Source organism: Hesperophylax consimilis, chromosome 19 (genome assembly GCF_061612785.1).
Source record: "Hesperophylax consimilis isolate HC1 chromosome 19, BYU_Hcon_1.0, whole genome shotgun sequence".
Taxonomy (NCBI): Eukaryota; Metazoa; Arthropoda; class Insecta; order Trichoptera; family Limnephilidae; genus Hesperophylax; species Hesperophylax consimilis.
In genome coordinates this window covers 14663126-14682608 of record NC_142854.1, presented here as the reverse complement: position 1 = coordinate 14682608, position 19483 = coordinate 14663126, and the positions used below count along the sequence as shown (strand labels likewise).

At 35.3% G+C, this 19483-nt stretch overlaps 1 protein-coding gene across 2 annotated transcripts in view; it reads left to right on the top strand.

Moving 5' to 3' along the window:
• Positions 1-19483, top strand: part of N (neurogenic locus Notch protein) — a 235274-nt gene that overhangs the window by 58393 nt on the left and 157398 nt on the right. The gene's annotated exons all lie outside the window — the stretch shown is intronic.

Below are 19483 nucleotides of genomic sequence, written 5' to 3'. Positions count from 1 at the left end.
TAATTTGGAACACTTGCCAGCAGTCCCATCTTACCCCGCAGTAGTCCTACGGTACAGTACATCATTACACAAGCAATAATCGCTTTAAAATGATTCTGAAATTTGGCGCATATTTCTTTAAAACATTCTGATTTTTAGAATACCACAAGGCAGCTTGTCTGCAGGTTCTGCCACAAGGCAGCTTGTCTGCAGGTTCTACCACAAGGCAGCTTGTCTGCAGATTCTACCACAAGGCAGCTTGTCTGTAGGTTCTGCCACAAGGCAGCTTTTCTGCAGGTTCTACCACGAGGTAGTTTGTCTGCAGGTTCTGCCACAAAGCAGCTTGTCTGCAGGTTCTGCCATAAGGCAGCTTGTCTGCAGGTTCTACTATTTTTCTTTAATTTAATAAACATAACACAATCGTTTTGTTCGTAAATTTAGTTCAATTTAATTTCACGACAATGTCTTTCTGTAATGCACTGGTCTCATCTTCTGTTTGCAGATGCTTCCTTTCTCATGTTTCCACTATTCCTCCCCTGGATTATCATTTTGGTAAATTTTGTAGATATTTCAAATTATGAATGTGAATTAATCGAAGATAGTGTATCAAGACAGAGCAGTGTGATGGTCCATCCTCTGTGCCTACTCATACGGGGAAACGACTTCAAGTTTAAGATAGAGATGGATATAACACGACGCAACGTAATCACTTTTACTAACACGAAATATATATATTATTATATTACTTACTTAATTTGATTACAAAACCAATAATTTGTGTGTATTAATGTAACACACAATACTAATTCATGCTTAATTACCTACCGAACTAATTTACTTTCAAAACGTCGTCAATTTCGCCATAGAAATTATTTGCCTTTGCAAGGAAAACGTTGCATTCTCGTGTTTGAATTCAAACTTCGAACGCGGATAGAATGTTTGAACCGGAAAGAGACAGTGCATGTCTGTCTGTCTCGCTCGCACTCGTGCGCTGGGCGACCCGATGCAAAAGCGACCGTTAGGAATTGAACCCCAAGGCATTTTTTTCAGTTCGCTTCGTCAGGGGTCTTCAACCAATTAATTTAATTTTTAATAGATAGACGGGTCACAAAGGAATAACCTGACAATATTTGTAAATCTCCTAAAACTATCACTATAATGAGCCAGTGAAGGTTACGAAAGTGTTCTGAAATGTTCTCTGCAGCTAAGGTCCGGTATATCAGATCAGAGTCTCGGCTATCTGGAATCGTCATAAGGGGGTGCTCCCACATGTTAGAGAGGGTTCAGAAAGTTTATAATATTTCCCTAAATGTTCACTATTCGTGGCTCTTCCCAGCGAACTTTCTTCTGGTCATGCTCGGAATTCACTCCTTGCAGTTCAGAAGGGAGGGGTAAGCTATATCGAAAACTCGGCTATTTTAGAGCGCTTGTGTCTCTATAAATAAAATCAAGGCAGCGGTGAAGATTGCGTCAACAAGGAGACATTCTTCGTTGAAACAATTTTAAATTAATATAAATTGATTTCTCTTTTCAATCTCTCTTCACTGACGCACAACATAAACACCGTGTTTTTACTCTTTTTATTAGAGCCCAATTTAAAAAGTTATGTTAAGTTTCTTATTTTCATACAGTTTACAAAATGTTAAAATGTCTCCACGCTCGGTACCTACACTGTTCTTTAAATTACACTGATTCAGAATTTACACTATTTTATATTTTTATCTTTAAACCATTTTTTTATTTTTTATTATTTTTTTTTATTTAATAATTAAACAGTTTACAATGTATAATAATATTTGCTAACAATAATGATAAAAAAAAATTAGTTTTCACAATTTTATTTTTATTTTTAATTTTTTGATGTTACTCTTTTTATGGAAGCAGACGCTTGTGTTTAAAAGAGATGTTGAGTATCGAGATGAACATTATTTATGTAAGTATTCTTTTTAATAATTTAAGGAGTTAAGAACTTTAAAAATATAATTGTATATCAACAATGTACAATTTAACGATTTATAACGTTATATTATTTATTTGACGAATTTCGTTATTTTGATTTTTTTACATTGAAATGTTCTTTGATCGCTTTGAGTAGGGTTTTGTCGTCTTCGATTTTTCTGATATTATCAGGTAGGTTATTAAAGTATTTTTTGCCTAGAAATGTGTAATGATGTTGTGCAAATGAGGTGTTACATTTTTGTATTGGAAATATATGTTTTTGACGAGTACGTCTTTCAGTTGAAAAACTGTGATTTTGTTTTTCTTTTATTATTTGAATTATTATGTTTTTTCGGATAAGATCATTAAATTTTAGTTCTTTAAATTCTTCAAATATAAATTGAGTTGGATAATCTCTCTGTTTTTTCAGTATTATTTTAACAATCAGACGTTGTACAATTTCAATAGGTAGGAGATTAGTGTATGCGGACCCCCAACTGGTTACACGTTACACCGTATTGGAGATTCGATTGTACTAATGCGTAGTAGACTGAAGTTAAATTTTCCAATGATAGTTACGCAGTTACCATAATTGGGTAATGTTTCCAAATGAATATCCGCTATTACTAGGCAGTCCAAATGAATATCCGCTATTACTAGGCAGTCCAAATGAATAACCGCTATTACTATGCAGTCCAACGAATATCTGCTATTACTAGGCAGTCCAAATGAACAACCGCTTTTACTAAGCAGTCCAAATGAATAACCGCTGATGATTTGTATAGCGCCGTTTTTGTGCAAAATCACCTCAAGGGCGCGTTCCATGCAGGTTCCATGGTAACTCCTCAAAATGACAATTCAAAAATAGTCATTTCTTATATGTACCAATTTTTCATAGTTCGTAATGTACAACAAATATATTATCAAAATTATGCTTGTCAGGTTATACGTAAACGGGGAATGTTTTAGATAAAAAAAGAGAAAGGTTGACGGCTACTGCATCTAGTGAACTATCCCATCGCTTCCATTCGACGATTTGAAAATGGAATACAAGCATTCCAATTACTATGACGAGCAATAAACATTTTACTGTATTGATGCTTCGGTTTTATTTTATAGCGCATTTCTTAATCGTTCTTTATGTGTTTTCGCTTTTTTATAGTTTATGGTTTTTCTATATTGGAAGATAATTAATTATATAGGACAGTTTTTAGTAAGCGACTTCTGGGTATAGTAAACTAACCTAACCGGTTTCAACACCTTTTCTCTATATGAACAGTTGGAATGAGTATGATAAAGAAAGGGACGCATAGATGATTTGGGGATGTAGAGAATATATGATGCGAATGTGAACGGTAGAAAAAATCGGGGACACCCAAGGAATACACGAGACGATGAAGTGAATTAAATACTCGAGTGGTTAGAGTCAGATTAACAGAATTATATGTATACCCCAATTGGGGGCGCCATTGTCGTACTGGCTCCGGACAGTTGGATTGTACGGATTAAAATTTTAAAAAGTCGCTGAATATGGTTACAGAGATTCTCGTTCTTTAACCTTTATTTAAAAGATTACTCAAGTTTTAAGGCTTTGAAGAAGGGTATGTTTGAGAAACCCAAGAATTTCAATATATTTAATGTTGCTCTAGTTCCGCTTTCAGCATGATTACTTGTTGCAGCCTTGTCACCTCCTTCAAACGAAGCTACAGTATCGTCTGCGAAGATAACATTTTTTCCACCTCTTATTATGTCGCATAAATCATTGATATTTATGTTATAAATTATAAAGAGTAGAGGTCCCAGTGTGCTTCCTTGAGGTACACCATAATTAGAGTCTAGTGAGTTACTGAGTTACATTTTTTGATTTGCTGACGTGTTATGGAACTCTTTATTTATTCTTAGGGCATATCTACAATCCTTATATATAATTAATCCTTATATTTATTCTTAGGGCATATCTACAATCCTTACATATACATATCGTGTAAACTTTTGAGAAGTAATTTGTGAGATATGCTTTTGATAGCATAGCCTTGGTTAGGTCTAAGAATAGAGTGACATTATCTTTCCGAATTGAATTAAATTAAAGAATTGAACCCATAAATTAATTAAACTGCGCCGACTTTCAAAGCTGTTATCCAATAAAAGTTACGCATTCGAGTGTAGGTTGCAACAAAGACACAGATACAATCAGTAGGTGACATGTTGGCGACACTTTCAGTGCAGTTTCATACTTAAACAGGTATATGGCCCGTCTCCTTTGCTTCTGTTATCTATGAGTATGTCCAATTCATTTTCCCGACGCAACTACATGTTATTTATGTGGGAGGGGCTCCACCGGAACCAGGCAGTAAAACTAAATTGATAGAGTTGTACTATGATTGATAGGAAATAATTCAGACAGGAAGTGTTAAATAGATTGTACAACATTGCCTTTAAATAAGCAGTGATCTTCTCTACTATTAAATTTAAATCGAAATAACTAACGAGGTGGCGAGATCTTCGGACGTTTACATGTAAATGCGATCATAATAATGTTTGGATAATTTATCTAACGCCGTTTCTGTGAAAAATCACCTCAAGGGTGTACAATTTATAGCGAGTTCCTAGGATAGAAGACAAAAAGATCTGAATTTATTATTTACAAACAGATACAGAAAAACATGCTTATTATTTTCAAATAGACACAGAAAAACATGCTTACATGGCAGATCACTTTAGATAAACAGACTTTTATTTAAAAGTTTACTACGGACACTATAGTAAAAAAAAAAACCCTGGACATTGGTTTTACATTTGCTATTTTACCCTACATTACTATTGATATCACATTTATTAGAATATTAATGGCAAAAGTAGATTTGATATTTCCTTTAAGAGACTAGAGAATATAGGACTCTTTGAGACTAGAATTTTTTTGAAATGTCCTTAAAAAGCTTACAAATTCTTGGTTGTTTACAAATTTTACACATTTTTTTATTTACAATGTCGCTTACTGTGAAGGTGAAATGTTTCTGACTTTATGGTTATGACTGTTTAAAAGGATGAGTTTTAAGTTTAGCTCTGAATTCTAGTCTGTGGTCATTCTTAAATCATAAAATATATTATATCCCAGTCTGTTAAAATTTCAAATCCGTTGCCAACTAAGCCCTACTTCATTGCAAAAACAACATTTTCTAGTAGGGAAAATTCAATTATACGCAGGGTATTCGTAATTCGCGAATTTTATCTTTCTTAAACGACTAGCTAGTTTTAATATAAAAAAATAACAATATTTCTTTTGAAAGCCGTGGGTGGATCCTTAGGCAAATATTTTATTAATACTTTCAGCTTCACAAAGATAGATTTTTCACGGTGCTGCGCCAGTATTTTTTAAATATAAATAGTTATTATTTGTTGTACGGAGAACAAGTACAGTAATACAAATAATACCTAATTGCCTTTCATGTTTTGGGCGATGTTTGAGCAGCCATTTCGATGACTCCACATAAAGCAATGTGGGTTATTTTTTCCTCCGAATCGGAATCCGTCGAGCTTCCGGTGGAAGAAAGATCCCATGAAGTATCTAAATCTACTGTGTGAATGGAGTTGTCATGACCACCAATGCCTGCTTTACTTAACTCCGGAGGTGATGCTGCATTTTCATCAATTACAATTGAGTATTAATTTTTTTTTTTTAAATTTTAATAATTCATTTTGAGAAAACAATATAAAAAACAGCCGAAGTGATCAATTACGGTAGTTCATTGGAGCGTCTTCTGCGAGTAAAGGTGCGCGCGATTTCAGGATTTGCCCATCTCCCTTGTTTTTATTATCTATAGTAGATAATTACATTATTAACATGACTCCGTCGGCTATTATTCTACAGTTCTACAGAACACAGTATAATGTAGAGTTCAGCACCCATGTAATACGTATAATAGTATAGTAGAATTGAATTCTATTGTTAACTAGACGGTCACGTTTAGCGTGGGTTTGACCAATGATGAACCAATGTTGAACTGTTGAACGCAAAGTGAACTCAAGGTAGAAACTCTACCCACATTTATGATGAGTTTTTTTGGTTCCTTTCTTCTAAGTATGGGAACCATTAACTGGATTATGTTCAGCATCGTCTTTGCGGTCTAAATATTGAAAACAGGATCTGACAGATTCTTTCCCGTTGGTTTGTCTGGCTTTGCCTGACAGTTCCTCTTAGAGTTCACAAATATGAAATTTAAGATACCCAATAGCTTAAAATAAAGTCGGAATCTTAATGATGTAAGTGAAGAAGGCGTGTACAAAAATAATCGGCGCCCGGCCCAGCGTATTGGACGAACTTACGGTCGACTTTGATCTAGCAGACCTAGAAAATTGATCTTTCCGCGGGGTTTATTCTAATTAATTCTGATGAACGTATTACTAAAATCTCAGACGTTTCTAACAGAATATCTAATTCATCCTCTAGAAAAATAAAATCTGGTGCTTATCGCTAATTTTACAGTTGAAATAATGTTTCATAATTTTTCCAAACCGTTCAAAATGTTTTAATGTTAAGGTACTCTTTTTTATTAATCTTACATATAAATAACTTACATCCATGGGTATCGTTCTGATAAAAAAGATATTATAGTTGCGAATTCGTCGGAATTAATTAAAATGTGAGCTTCGAGCAAACCCCTGTTATTAAAGTAAGCAAATAGTGGTCAGACTTTGGGATCACGAAACACGCCCATATCGCATTTCTTCTTTATTCTATGTAAGCAGCCTACACTAAAGTATGCGAGGCGATATCATTTCTTGGCAACGGTTGTCCTAATGATGATACATCGCTGCCTACGGACCAATTAGCCATGCAAAATCCAGCCAACAGCCATTCAGTGATCCACTTTCTGCAGACCCGAGAGGTTGCCCTTTCGCGTGATCTACTCGAGTAAAGCTTCGGTGATACGGGGCGATTTAGTCGCTGCAATTAAAACATTAGCAACAAAATCGCTACGTGTGACAAGGTACTTACTAGCTGTGGTAGAACCAAATTAGCGGCTGATAAACGTAGAGGTAGCTCGTTAAAAACGAAAATTAGACCCGAATGAAAATGATGAGATTATGCTAGATGTAGTCTTTGAGCGTAAAATTCAAATTAAAAGAACTTGAAAACCCAAAGATATTAGAAGAACGAGATGTGCTATGAGCAGTCCATACTGTGTGGAATTGTTTTGTTCACCAATACTACTGCACACCTTCGCTTACGCTAAGGTATCCGCACTAATACATAGAACAGATTTCTGTGCGTACACGTCCCGATAGTATTCAAAGTACCCCAATTAGGTAGTACTCCGCCTACGGTCCGACGGCCAACATAGCATATCTCGTTCTTCTAATATCGTTGTGAAAACCTTACAGATCACGAGACAATAATAGATAAAAAATATTATGGCTCAAAACATATTTTCATACGTATAAATAATAAATCGCCATTTAAAAAGATTAACGTAAAAGAATTAAGGCTGGCCGCATACATACGTTTTCCGTATTCGATTTCCGAATTCGTTTTCCGTATTTGGAATTCCGTGAGACTAGCGCAAACGTTCGTTTTTCTTCATTCGGAATGTATAAACGTCAGTACCAGTGTTGCCAACAAGGGCGATATATCGCCATTTATGCTACTCAGAGCGAGAATCGGCGCCGAAAAAATCTTAAAGGCGACTGGTCGCCAATTAAGCTACTTAAAAAACATCAATTTTAAACATGTCCCGAAATTCTCTAGCCACCCCTCCCCCATGAAATTTATTTTTCTGGGGACAAATTTTATATTTTCTTGAAAATCTCTAGCCACCCCCCCCCCCATGAATTTTTTTTATTTTCTGGGGACAAATTTTATTTTTTTGAAATTCTCTAGCCACCCTCCCCCCCCACGAAATTTTTATTTTTACGTAAAAACATCAATTTTAAACATGTCCCACCTAACAGCAAATTCGGCTACTTTACGCTACCTTATGTATGAGAAACGGCGATATTAGGTCAAGATCCGTTGGCAACACTGAATTACTAAACGGAAATTTCCGAACGTTTGCGTCGGCACAAACAAACTGTATGCAATAGCTGCGTTCCACATGACGTCATTAGGTTTTTTCCATTCGGTTTCTCCGAACTCGCCGGCTCGCATTCGGAACGTGCGTAAGGAATTTGTTCCGTTCGGAACTAAAACGAACGTGTGCGGCAGTTAATGTATTTTCTGATTCCGTGCATTCGGGTGTCCGAATACGGAAAACGAATTCGGAAATCGAATACGGAAAACGTATGTATGCGGCCAGCCTTAAACGCCCTGTGATTGGTCGGCGAGTTCTGACTGAACTACCTCATGGGTCGGCCGGCCGCGTGCATTAATGCGAACAATTTTGTGCTTAGTTGCGCTGCGTAGACTCGTACAAAAATTATTTCAAAAGGAATCATGTTTTTTGGAAGACATAATATTTAAATCGGGAATTGTTGATTTCATACCTACCCGAGTAGGATTGACCTTACTGTTAACCGATAAAACCGAGCTACCTATGACGTCTGTGATTTTTTTCATACCTATAACATATTAAATAAAAGAACAAAACATGTTTTTAATATTTTTCGGAGCTTTGCAATTTCGTATAATCAGCGTTTCAGCATAACAAATGTATGGATATTATCTTAAAAGATAACATACATTTTTTAAGAACTTAAAAACTTATAAATTGGTATTATATTTTTTTAAATACCGTTCCTTGAGATCGCATCGTCCGGAAGCTGTGCTAATCCAAATCACCTGTGAAATGTATTTAAAAATAATTCCTTATAGTCATGCACCTGTGAAACATTGATGAATTTGAGCAGTTAGATTGTATCTGATCCATTAAAAATTATGATTCATTTTATGAAAAAAATTCCCAAGTGCAGTCGCTAATTGGAACATCATTTCTCTTTAGTTTGCGGTGTTGGGTTACCATAGATCCAGCGGTTCTCGGAACAATCGCCTGTATCCCCGTACAAATAATAATTCACCATGCCGAACTCAGCGGTCGTTAACTGGCACCATTAAAAAATTGCTATCTTCAATCTCCGCAGCATCATCTGTGACGATGGTAGTAGCTCTTGTATAGGCTGCGTCTCTCACCGTGTGAAACTAATTAAAATTTTATATATAACTGACAGTAAAAATGGGATAAACATCGCGATGGGTGCAATGGCTGATTTTAACGGATCAAAAAAAAGTTTTGCTTTTAAAAAACAAATTCATTACTGCACTTTTTACGATACTTTCGGACGGCCTCGCATGCGCAGTGTATTATTTCATACCCCATTCATTTAAAATAATATACTGTGGTATATTTGCGGCATGTTCCAGGGAGGAAGATTCTCTCACTATCGACCACCATTCAGAATTGAAGCTTGAAATGACTTGAGCCATATTTGGTGACCAGATGTGGATAGAGAGGTACCTCTCCACCTTTCTCTTCCCCATCTCACTCTACTGCCCACCAGCTTCAGCCTCACAACATACGTCAATTGGGGATAAAATAGTCTACTGGCTCCGGAGAATGAGAACATTAGGATACGTGCGGTAATCACAAAAAAAAATACTAGCGGAGACCCGTGAACAATCATGGGATAGGGTTTGAGAAACTGAAAGTTTACGTATAGTACACATCAGAATAAGGACGCTAACGAATTGCTGCTGATGATCAAGAAAAATATTTAAGTTAACAAATTGTGTTGACACATCAGTTCCAATTTTGAAAATGGCAAATCGTACCTTGGTACTGCCTGAATTATTGACACGATCAGTAAAATTTTCAAAATGACCTAAATTAGTATGTTTGATGATTAACTAACTAACTAACCATCACGCCAGCATGTGGCAGAGAGGATGGACCGCCAAACAACTATGTCTTGGCATACACTCCTTGCTTCATTCACATTCATACATACTATTCTGTTATTCAAGTATTTGGGTCACTCGATCGTGCCATGTCTTCTTTGGTCGTCCCCTTCTACCATTCTTCTTACGCTCCTTTAGGGAATGCAATCCAGCAAGAAAATGTCAATCCAGGTATTTGCGGGACTGAACAATCTTAGTCCCGCTGGATCCAGGTATTTGCGGGATCCAGCAGAGTGGACTTAGATATCTAATCAATCGTATAATAAAGACCTTATACCTCGATCTACCAACCTTGCTTTTAGAGTTTTAAATTTATACCTATAATAAAACAAGTTATTTGGGACATTTTAAATGATTTATTAATAGGTATACCTTTAGTTAGACATAGGTAAAGTTTAAGTCATGAAATGGCAAAGAATAAGATAAGACATAAATTTACATAACATACCCGCCTCGGAACAGACTTTATCTAGTGAGGTGGGTAAAAGAAATCTATGTACACAAATGAAAATAAAATAAACGCCCGGATTGCCGGCACTGAAACTGAAATTGAACTGAAACTTAAATTTAAATAATAACGTTCACACGATAAACAATATTCTTGTACAATGAGCATCATAAGTTTAATTAAACATTATTTTGGAAATAGCTTCGTAAAAAAGTTAAAGTATTAATGTGTGTAATCTGATAAACGGCTTCTGATATTGCACACAAGGTAGCCAGCGGCTGAAAAAGCTCGTTCAGCTTCTACGCTGGTTGGCACAATAGTCATTAGCGCATTGTAAGTGAATTGAAGGTATGTACCTTTTAATCCACCGGACTCGAAGTAATTCAGAGTAAGTGAGGGTAAATCTGTAGTTGCTCTCTTTCAGCTTTAAAAGATCTTGAATAACCATCATTTTTAGTGTCTTGCCGTAATTCATAACCATTAATTTGATAGAATTAGACGATGTTGGTAAGTTAAAACCCCCGGCTTTAAAAAGATCTCGCAAATCTGACGAGGTACAGAAAACTCGGAATGGTAAACCATCTTTAGACACCATTCGTGATACCCCCTTTTCGACGGTATTGTTTTCGCTTGAAAAATGGTCAGTGATTTTATTTGTTGATGGTTGAGGTTCACAATGAGCCGATGTGGAAGAACTGGACGTCGATGCAGTTGTAGAAGCTTCTCTGTAATCCCGCCAGTCCAGCGGGATCCCGCAAAATTTTCGACCGGGATTAGTCCCGCAAAATGTCTGCGGGATCTCGGTATTTCGGGATCCCGGTATACCGGGATTGCATTCCCTACGCTCCTTTCTTCGTTAATTGACTCTACATTTCTTAATCTTGCTCATTACGCTTGCATCACATATCTCTCTCGATCATAAATGGTTTTACACACATACTCCTAAGGAATATCATTTCTACAGCATTCAGTCTGATGATATAAAATACAGTTGAATCTCGATTTGAATTATTGAAACGTTTGAATACTGTTCCTTAGCTCACGTATTGTATTGGCATTGTATTGACCACGATCAAGTAATTTGTTCCGTGTTCAGTGCATACCTCGGTGGAGATCCTGCCTCGGTTCAGTGAGACATCAGCCTTCCGTCAGGCACCAGTCATCAACCATCAGCCGTGAACCTCTCGGGAAATAGATTATCTTCGGATCGAGCTTTGTATTGCCAATCCACTGCATTTGCGTACCTGATCTGATATTACTTTCTTCATTACAAGCACAATTGTTGCTCGCACAATATGGAGATTTGTTCAAATGTTAATAAAAAAAAAAAAATTGCGCCGAATGGCCATTTATTGACAAATTAACCCAACATTACTGGGCGTTTTACCAATTTTTTCATACCGTCATTTATTTATTTATTTTTATTTAAGTACATAAAACAGGCATTGTGCCCAAAAATTTACATACATGGATGTTTAAATATATAATAATAAAAAAATGATTATAATAAAAATAGTAAGTAACAAAATGAATAAGCTAAATATGCAGAAGTAAATAACAAATAAGAATGGGTAAAAGGTAAATACAAATATGTTCATAAACGATTTGTTATTGTCACACCTGTACTGGTGAAACACTGATTAGGTAGGTACAATGTTGCTTCTCTTTAAATAAAGGGCTTCATCAATAAATAAAAAATATCCTGTATTAGTGTGGTAGGTTTTAATATTGAAAATGTCTTTCATCCTCCTTGTTGATTTTCTTGATGGTATATTGATGTTAATTTGGGATAAAATGTTTGGTGTATCAACTGATGCATGTATAATTTTGTGTAGAAGCAGTACGTCAGAGAGTTTACATCTGACCGCCAGTGAGTGTAGTTTATAGTGCAAAATTCGGTCATTATATGTTCCAAATTGACCAGATAAACCTTCACGATAAGCAATTACACGGGTTAGTTTCCTTTGTATGGATTCAATCCAATAATTATGAATCTCATAATTGGGAGACCAAATTGTTGATGCGTATTTATGGAATATAAGCTCGATATTTCAACCGAGCCCAGCTTAAAAGCAACTGATATACCGGGCCATAGGTTGATAGCCGATGAGTTATGGGTAGACTGGAATCTAGCTATAATAGTAGCGAGTAGTACATGACAAAGGCAGACGGAAGCGTCCGGTCAGGAACTAGCGTCTCGCCTATAACACGGATGGAAGCAGTTAGGGCCCGTTCCCACTTCCGTTTTCAAATCGGGGGCGGGTCCCGTTTTCAAAACGGATGCCCTAGTGGCTGTAGTGGATGTATGGAGCTGTTCACACTTGTCCGACACGATTTGAAAACGGATCCGACATTTTTTGTCGGATGGCTCGCCTACGCAGCGCGTCCGCTTTCAAATCGTGTCGGAACACGCTCGCTCATAGTGTTGTATGGAGCTGTTCACACTTGTCGTCCAGTCGTTCCGGCAGAGTCCCCGCCAAACCCCGACCCCTCCCCGCCCGCTCCCTGTCGCAAGTAAGCAGGCACGCTGCGGGCTTGTATTTGGTTATTTTGTTAAGTAAATAAATCAAAACTACAATAATGGATAAGGAAATAAATCCCGAAAATTTAATACCACTGGTCGAAGAAAGAGTATGGTAATATTTTATCTTTAACTAAATAAAAACAAAACACTTGGTGTACACAACTTTTGTACATCAAAATTTTTATTTTTATTTTTTTAGTTGACTTTTTTTAAATTTTAAAGCTTTAATGAGATGCACGGAAGAGCGTATTAGTTTAATAAACACATAATAAAAAATATTTGAGTTGTTATTGTTTTCTTACTTTAAAATATCGATAGCCTTTCTTCAGGACAAATGCACTTTCTCAATTTTGTATTTTGATATGTTAAGCTCTCTGAAACTCATTCCAGTAGATGGTTAAAGGAAGTGATAGACATTCTCTTAAGCCATTAAGCGCCCTTGAGGTGATTTTTCATGGTGAAAACGGCGCTATATAAATAATCCAATCATTATTATTCTAAAATAATTAAAGAACTTTAGTTCATCACTTCTCAACTCACCAATTAACACTTAGAAAATTCCTACAGAAAATCATTCGGCTATGATTGGGTGTACCCAAAATTTTCTTTTCACTTTTTTCCTTCTTTTTAATAAGTACAACAAGAGCTTCATCGTCGTCCATTGCGCACCATTACTGAAGAATGAGCAAATAACATGTTTTTGTTGAATCGACAATTATTTTTTTTTCGTAGAGTATGGTCCGTTTTTAAAACGGTAGTGTGAACAGGGCCATTGGCCATCCGTTTTTAAAACGGGACCCGCCTCCGATTTGAAAACGGAAGTGGGAACGGGCCCTTAGCAGTTACATCAGATGACATCTCACGTCCGGACAACTGCAGAACATTGATAATATTATTTTATGATTTTTTTTTACATTACTTTATTTTATTTTATGACTTTAAAATAAACACTATAGTAGTATTTTTTCACAGTCCTCATGATTTCCTCATCTTCATTTTCGTTGATTTCGTCTTCATGTTTGTTGGATTCCTCATCTTCAAGTTTGTAGACCCCATTTTCATGTTTACTGGTTTCCTCATATTCAAGTTTTTATTCCCCATTTTTATGTTTGTTGACTGTGAGTTTTGTTTGTGTTCCTTCATTTTTTTAGGATTTACTCCTCTTCATGTTTAACTAACCATTAATTGATGTTGTTTTTAAACTTTTAACGTTATTTTTTTTATTTTGTTTTCAATGGCAATAATTAATGTTTTTTCTGGTCAAAAGGTGTATTTAATTTTGGGATATTTGAGGTTTTTGTAGTGTGATTTTGATGGTCAGTAAGATTAGTCATCACATAGCACTCTTTTTAGGGTGAATTGCCTAATACAAAAAAAAAGATTAGTCATTTTTCCTTTAAATTTCAGTGAAGCATTATTTAGTAAAGGTTTAAAATACAGAAAATATTAATTAAAAAAAATCTTTGGATGGTTTTTGATTTCAAATTTAATATTCAAAGTCTGTGAAAGTTCTATTCAAGTTCTGTTATTGTTTCAGTTATTTCAAGCGACAGGCCCATAATAATATAAAAACATAGGACTTTCACAGAACTTGATTGTTGACTTTGAGATTCTGTGATACAACCCGTCCTAAAATATATTTAGGTAGCGAGAAAAACATCTATTAAACCAGGTAAGTTTTTAGATTCTCACGGCCAAAAGCATTTTTGTTGTTTGTTTTTGGGGTGTTATGCCGTGTTGCGCTAACTCCTTCTTTAGCCGACGTTTCGGACAGCGTTGCAGTGTCCATCATCAGGGCAGATCCGGTAGATCCGAAGATATGTGGATCTTCATCTTCGGATCTACCGGATCTGCCCTGATGATGGACACTGCAACGCTGTCCGAAACGTCGGCTAAAGAAGGAGTTAGCGCAACACGGCATAACACCCCAAAAACAAACAACAAAAATCTATTAAACCATTTGGACAACACAATATCCACCTCAAAACGTGGTTAGGTTTAGGTAAAGGTTGACTTTATTTGCTGATCAATCCAGTTCTGTTGCTGACCACAAGTGGCTGCTCAACTGACTTTATTTGCTGATCAATCCAATTCTTCGTGCTGACCACAAGTGGCTGCTCAACTGACTTTATTGGCTGATCAATCCGGCTATTCTTGCTGACCACAAGCAGGAAATATTGTAGAGCTGACAAAAACTTCAATATTATGCTGACCATTTGAATGATGGCCTTGTTTTATTTAGTATCAACAAAGCAGAAGATAACAATAGTGTATCCATATTGGCTTAGATAAAAAAAATATGATAAAGTTCAATAATTCCAAAAAGCTGAATAATTATCAAAATTCTCGATGTGTTACTGCTTCATACTAGAAATTTATGGCTTTCAGTCAGATTTAATAACTAAACATATTGGGCAGGCTCGAATATACAATAATATAATTTCAATATATAAGCATACCCTATTGAAGTTTTTTTAATCAAGTAGTGGAATATTTTAATAAAGGTATTTAATTTGACTAACACATAATAATTTTTTCAACTGAAACAGGAAAACATATTTTGGATTTTTATGTTTTGTGCCTATACTGTGTGGATCAAGTTCAGTGATATTTTGACTTTATATTTATTTTTCTGCAATTGTTTTAAATTATCATTTCCTGCACTATTTACGTGTATAATTTCGTAATTTTTTATATATATATGTATGTAAAAGCCTTAATAGGCGTGAATTAAATAAATATTGCTTAGTACCGTGTTAAAAAACGAGACAAAATGATTCTGTAGACGCAGATTAAGTACCAAATAAGTGACTATAACACGCAAAGATCCGAGATATAATTGAGATGATACTAAAACATGGGATGGTCGATCAAACAATACAAGTTAATAATGGTGAAGATGGATGTAACGGTAGGTAAAGCAATAAGTGTCGTGGGAAGGAAATTATACGAAATGACACTGAGTTTAGTGGGTTATTTTCTCCAATTTAAGTGTTGGTTCAAAGTTCAATTTGACGAACCAGCGAGCAAATTGATCAACGTAAATATCTCTAAAGCAGAGCAACTGAGATACCTGCCCTTATAAATGTTTTATTATCTTTCCTTTTTTGGAACAAATGCAGACAATGATATCCTCACTGGGATCTCTCATGCTGACGATTTCTTAATCTAATTTAGTGGTATGGATAATACGAAGTAATTATAAATGTATATTATTTAGTGCAGTCGAGCTGTTTCGGTTTCAGTGTGTATTGGGTGTCAGTATATTTTATATATCTGATCCATGTTATGTATCCCGTTTTTTTTTTTTTTTGAGATTTAAATGTTATAATATTGTAAAGTTTTGTATTTTTGAAATTCTTAAATGGTAATGGTAATGCTCGTGTACGAATCGATAGTTACAAATCGTAATGTAATGACAATTCGCATTTGTGGTAAAATATGTTTTTGCCTGTGTCGTATAATTAAAATTAGTTCTTAGAAATAGGTTTCAGAGACACAGAAGAAATTGCCCGATCCAAATCGTATTATGTTTTGAATTCCTTAAACGGGGTGACGGATTACGCTATAAGTTCATACAATCCCATACGGATATGTCACCTAAAAAGATGATGTCTTATAAATATGTGTGATATCTGCTAGCCAGAATATATTTTAAAATTTGTCATCTGTCAAAGTGACAGATCCCATTCAAAGATATGATATTCCGCGGCAGTCCCCCAACCGATCTGACCTCTCTCCATAATTTGAAATGATGGCCTAGTATCACATACTGATAAAGCATTTAAAATTTTATCGCTAAAACCTTAAGCATCTCTTCCTCATCAGAACTCATTGAAACATTTGTTGAGGTGTATGTAATTATTATCAAGTGTGCGGTGCGTAGGTACGTCTCCACCACACTAAATAAAATGAGTGTGGCTACGCCCACCGCGCACCAAAGGGAGGAGACTTAATGTAGACGAAAACAAATAATGTTTGTGGTAATGTTTGTGGTAATGTTCGAGGTATTGTTTGTGGAAACGGTCGTACGAGACCGTCCTTTATGTAATCATTTCGCTGGCACTGCAAGACCTCAGTAACCGAAACAATTGTAGATATGTGTTGTAATGAACTTCTAATGCATTCCATTGTGCTTGGGTATAGTGATTCATAATTGAACAGAATATTGTGTTATTGAAGAAGATGATAATATCAAACAAATCTAAAAGAAACGTGAAAAAGAACATAATAAGATAACGGTCTCATCTGGGAATCGAACCCAGGATCTCTGTCGTCTTTATCCACTGGACCATTGGGACCTAATTATTATACATCATATTTTTCGATGTCATATTTGAAATTCAAAATTAACAATATTATCTACAACCTTCAAAATTTAAAGACAGATTTTAATACTCGTAAAAATAGAATTTTCCAATTCCAAATATTATGATCTAAAATTGATGTGGCCAATTTACACGAGACTTTCCACTCCTGGGTCCCAGACAGATCAATGAAATCAGTTACAAAGAATTTCGGTATTTCAAAAAGTTTGATAAATTTCCCTCCACGGAGAAAACTTACCGATAAAAATTTTGCTAATTTATTAAGAATCTCAAGTATTTGTAATTCGGTTAAAAACGGGATTGCAGGCCCTTAACGAATGAATTGATAGGTTTCTTGGTAAACTTTTAATAAAATACCCATGTATTGTCAAGACAAATGCAGGTGCATGAACAGGAGTTATTATTATTAAGAATTTAATAAAAGTTTATTATGAAACGACCTGCAATCCCGAATTTAACCGGATTACCAATAATTTAAAGAGATTCTTAATAAATTAGCAATACTCATTTTTATCCGTGCTGGAGTTGGGTAAATTAGACCTTATAATAATAATGATTGAATTATTTGTATAGCGCCGTTTTCGTGAGAAAATCATAACAACTTAATTTATTCCTATCACTTAGACTTATAACTAATTACTTTTGGCTTATAACTAAGTTTCATAGCTAGATACTTATAACTAACTAGTGGCTTATAACTAAGAGCGCCCTTGAGGTGTTTTTGCACAAAAACGGCGCTATACAAGACATCCAAGTATTATTATTATTTATTATTATTAATGTCAAGTGATTTACATCTAAGACTTTTAACTAATGACTTAAAACTATACATATTTTTATGACCGAGTGGGTATTTACACAATACCGCCATAATACGACTTACGACTACGGCTTAAACTAGAGATTTATGACTAACATACATATTTACGTCTACAAATATAGATTGTTACGTTTGCAAATATAAACCTTACTTCGGGAACATCAGAAACGCCCATAAACATACTATCGGTTTATATTTTTAGTGTAACAATTTTAAAAAATCTGTTAAGGCGATGCACTACGACGTGTAATATTTTCAATTGAGCCGCTATCAATAACAACCCTTACGTAGATGGCGATAAGGTTTAAATTCCCGCTTAACACCATCCGCCTGTTTTGATTTATGCAAGAAAAAAACATGGCCAAAAAGTGCCTTTTATTTTATTTTGTGGATTTTGATGCATAAATATTTTTTTTTTTTCGATCATTTTATAAATAACTTAATTTGCCACATTATACAATAAAATCATAACCGAAAATGGGTTCGTAAGTAGGAGATTTTGAACTTTAAAGCAGTTTTCATAGGCCTTATAAATTATTTTTTTCTGGGCTTATAAAAAGACTTATCTAAAAAATACTCGATTATTTCAAAGGCCAAGATGTATTCTTCTCGCAGTATTTAATTAAAGGATCTGAAACATTTCTAGGCGACCAAATTTTCAAACCAAAAACACATGATTTTGCATTACTACGTATGGCATCGCCTTAATATGTACGTATTAGTTTATCTACGACTTCTACGAGTACCTACCGTCGAGAGCCATCTCAGTTCTAGTGGGGATATGAACAAGTGGACAAGTCGTCTAAATGGCCACGTTGGCTATGTCTACCACAATAGTGACAATGCGTATAGTGGCTATGTCTACTATGGCCACGGTGCGAGCGTGTTGCACGGTCGCTCGTCGCTAAATTGACCCAATTGAGCTGGTAGATCTGCCAATTAGTGGGAGTCAGTCACAATCAAAATATAAATTCCTAATAAACTTGCGATGGTTCCAGCTTACTGATTTTGTATTCGCTTTCGTACACCATATTTATTTGTTGTTTGTATCAATGACATTACTAACAAGCTGTCATACCCTTAAATTAAATATACCAATCCTGAGAGAAAGTCCAGTTATATCCAATTATGTCCTAAATCCCGTATCTAAATTTCGCTAATAAACCATTAGTTAATGTTAATTAAGTGTTAATCTCAAGTGACCTACCAGGCAAGTATTGTACTGTATATTATCTCCATATATAGTTAGTAATAACATAGATCATACAGGTTTTTCCGATAAGAGGTGTTATTTTGAATAGCCCGCTATTTCGGTAGATGTTACTTTTGAAGCTGTCATTTTTTGACATTTGACAAGTAGAAACTACGCCATTCATAAAAATGGAACGATACACGCTTCAACAGCGCATTGAAATTATTAAAATTCACTTGAGTGAATCAAATGCAAATCATCTTGAGTGATGAGGTCCATTTCCACCTTGGTGGCTTCGTCAACAAGCAAAATTGTCGCATCTGGGGCTCGGAAAACCCAAGAGTTATTGTTGAAAAGCCTCTTTAT